We start from the raw sequence: 4,000 nt of genomic DNA on the forward strand, positions 1-4,000 counted from the left end.
ATCGAAATTACTATTCGTGTAAAAAGTTCTTACAAATAATAGTATGTTTCTGACACTGACATTTATCTGTTGTTTCCATGATGGTTTACTAGTGTGTGTTTTTTTTCAATTATCTAGATTCTATAAAACAAAAATCACTATCGATATAAATCGACAAGAACTGAGCGTTTTACTGAAATCTGTAAATATTGAAAATAAAATGAAAGGTACGAACATTATAATTAATAAGCCTCATGTTTTGTGTAAATCGTATTTATTTTAAGCACACGTACACGCGAGAATATATAGATAGTATGCATGAGCAAGCAAACTCAATAAAGAGACATATAAACTAATTAGACCTACAAAAATGCAAAACAGCACCTTATTCCAGAAATCATTTGAGACGAAAGCGTTAAGCTTATAAAAGTTGCTTTGGTCATTCATTGAAGCTGCTTTTGATATCAAGTAGTTTGTGAAAACAAACATAAGAATGCGATATATATCGCTTTATTTGACGCACATTGAAAACTATTCAACACGGTTTGATTTAGTTGGACATTAAAAGGTTGATACATTGAAGATAGATTATTGCGAAAGTAGAGAATGGTGACTTGGTCAATGCCAGGAGGTTGACACAGGACATCTGTTCCTTTTATTTTTACAAGCTCAGAATATGTTTGATTGGCGACACTAGGTTTGGACACACGCGTCTAAATAAAGATAATTTATTAAGATATATATCTCGCTGTAAAGTGGAAATTGGAAAAAGTAGAAGAGTGTTCAATGTTCCCACACTTGTAAAAAAGACCTGCTTGTTTAGGTTGCGTGATAGACAATCAACTTTAGGTCTGAGTCTTAAAAAAGCTGTTGGGCATTTTAAAGTCTTGTTTAGACATTTTTTTAGTTTTGTTTAGACATTTTTTGTAGTCTTGTTTATACAGTTTTTAAAGTATTGTGTTGACAGTTTTTGTAGTATTGCAAAGACAGATTTTGAAGTAATGTTTAGACATGTTTTGTAGTCTTGTTTAGGCTGTGTATAAAAGCTGAGAGTAAGCAGGTCGAAGTACATCTGTGAGGGCATTCCATAAAGTGATTGTAGAAGGAAGAAACCTGGCAGATAGGAGCTGCGACTTGAATGCAATTTTTCGGAGATTTTCCGAATTCCGAAGTTGCTATGACGTGGTTTCGGCAACACTTTAGGGAATCAAAGACATAAGGAGAGGTTGAGTCTTTGAGTGGTACATTTATTTAAGCAATAATAAGCTTGTGCCGACGACTTCTGTCATTTAAAGATATAATTACAGGTTCACGGCACATATTGTTAATTGATACAAGACTTGTTGCACCACACACATTTTGGCAGCTTCATAGATAGATTTATTTCGGCAATGAGTGCATAACATCAAAAGAACATGTACAATAAATATTATTTTATTACATACATGCAAATTTGACTGGTCCATGCCCTGCACACCAGCACCAAGGAATACTCAAAAGGGTCATCGAGAACCCTTATTTCCAGGCATTTTCGGTGAATTCAGCCGTGCTGGAAAACTCCATCTGGCATCCCCCATGCCAGATGAGTCACGCGCTGTGACGTAATAATTTCAATTTCTTTTATAATACACTTTATGTAATCGTAATTATGAGCTTTAAATAGATAAGTTCCATTAACATTCACTTTACAAAAATATACTTTAAAAAACAAAACAAAATAACCCTTAAAAGACGTGATACTGAAGGAACTTCTTGACGTATGCAGTGAATACAAATTACTGCGCGTCATGACGTCAGTAAACATCATCGCACGCGCTTTTTGGTGATACGTACAAAAATGCGCTCTTTTATGTAATTTCTCCATAAAAAATGTAATTTATGTATGCTAGAAAAAAAATCTATCATGTGTGTCCGTTCCGGATAGAAAAATCCGACCCTCGGGCACGCTGCGTGGCCGGTAACTCGGCAAGCCTCGTTACCTGGCAACGCAGGTGCCCTCGGATCGGATTTTTCTATCCGGAACGGGAACACATGACATATATTATCAATCATTCTATTTTTTGCATTAGAGAAGCTGGTCACTATTCGATGGCATAAATATGACAAACATGTTTTTTTATCCCGTTAAACCGACCAACGTAGCTCATTAAAATTGCTCGCTTTAGCGACTTACGTATCTCTTTCACACGACTAGATAAATATCTTGTTATAACGACTTACGTATACGCATATCTCTTTCAAACGACTAAGTGACTCGTTAAGACTCGTTAAAACAACTTAGTATCTCGTTTAAACGAGTTACGTATGTCGTTAAAACAACTTATGTATAAAACAACAAATAGGCCAATCAGAACTAAGTATGATATCACTCTTTTTCGCGACATTGTAAACATGGGTGAGGCGTTTTATCGGGATACGTAAATCGTTTATACGAGATACTTAGTCGTTTCAATGTGTCACGTGTCGCATGTTATTTTCAATGTTTTCTTCCAGAATTATAATCCATTAACTTTGTTTTAATTGTGATCTTTATGTGTCTGTCTTTGTTCATCACTGTTGTTAAAACATTGTACAAACCGAGTGTTTAATATGGCTGTGTGTGTGTGTGTAGTATTTGTAATGATTTACGAATACGACAAACATATACGGACATCAACGTGACAAACGTTTATCGTGGACCTATCGTATACCCGTAAGCGTGAGTGAAGCAATCGCCGCGGTACGTGTCAAACATGGCAAACATTCGTTCTGTTCTCCCGTCCGGACTTGTGCCAACTCCTCATGTGCTATACAGTTTCAGAGTTCTGCAAAGTTGATCGATTCGTCTCCTAAGAAGACGTAATGAAAAAAGCCCAAGTATCTGAAAGTGTTTACCTTGTCCAAAAAATACTATAAAGTGTGGTTAATGATCAGACAAACTTTACATGACGTTAGAGGAAGAACATACTTTAAAATCGTAACCGGCGCTTTGCTAATCATACGAAACATAGTGACCGAGAAATATGGTGAGGTACGTGGTTTCAGTTTTATATAATTACAATTATTGTACATGTTCCCTCTTCATCGACCTCTTTTAGTATGTTTCTGATGCAAACGTCCTAGGACTTTTCGGTGGATACCAGCAGGTCCTTGACCTTCATTTAGTTTATTAACCCGCCATTGTTCTTGTCAAACACCGTAAAGACGTCTATGTAGAGAGGGGGAGAATGTTACTCATAATGAGGGTTATCCGTTGATTAGTAGTTGTCAACGGATATATCTAGCTATTCCACCCCACTCCCATCACCGCCCCACCCCTATTTTTGAGAGACAATAATCACATCGAGATTTATCTGTTTATAATTCATTACGATGCCTATTTTTAAGGTATTGGTCAAGGGAACTGAGTTATGGTACACATAACATTGTAATTACTCCTTAGTGTATTGTTCATACTATATATCGTAGGTATCACTACATATTATATCAATGAAATGATCATGACAAACATGATTGTAATATTCGTGTATACTAAACAATGATGTTACCGTGCTGGCTGGCAGTGTGCCGAGAAATGAATATACGAGTCCATTGTGTTACAGCCTTACATTTTAAACGTCATTTAGGTAAAGTAATTGACGGTGACATTGTAAAGAATAGTGTTAGTAATTTACTCATATACAAATTTCACTTTTTTTTCTATTTCAATTGACAAATGAATAAAATTAGGAATGTCTCAAATGACTTATTTTGGACATTTAATCCAGACAGCTGAGTAATCTTATTTGCATTCATTACCAAACAGTCAAACGTTCCTGTTTCAAAACTAGCTATGTTTGATTAACTAATTTTCATACAGGTAGAAAATTAATAAATTTCAGCTTTTCAACATGATTTTATTGAGTTATACAATAACTAAAGTCTAAATAAGGACTTATGAGAGAGTTCATACGCTTTAAAGAGGCTCGCTCACGTGTTAGCACCAAAATTTATCTCCACGGTAATGCATCTAAAACACTTATATTATAAATGGGATACCAAA

Source organism: Mya arenaria, chromosome 11 (genome assembly GCF_026914265.1).
Source record: "Mya arenaria isolate MELC-2E11 chromosome 11, ASM2691426v1".
Taxonomy (NCBI): domain Eukaryota; kingdom Metazoa; phylum Mollusca; class Bivalvia; order Myida; family Myidae; genus Mya; species Mya arenaria.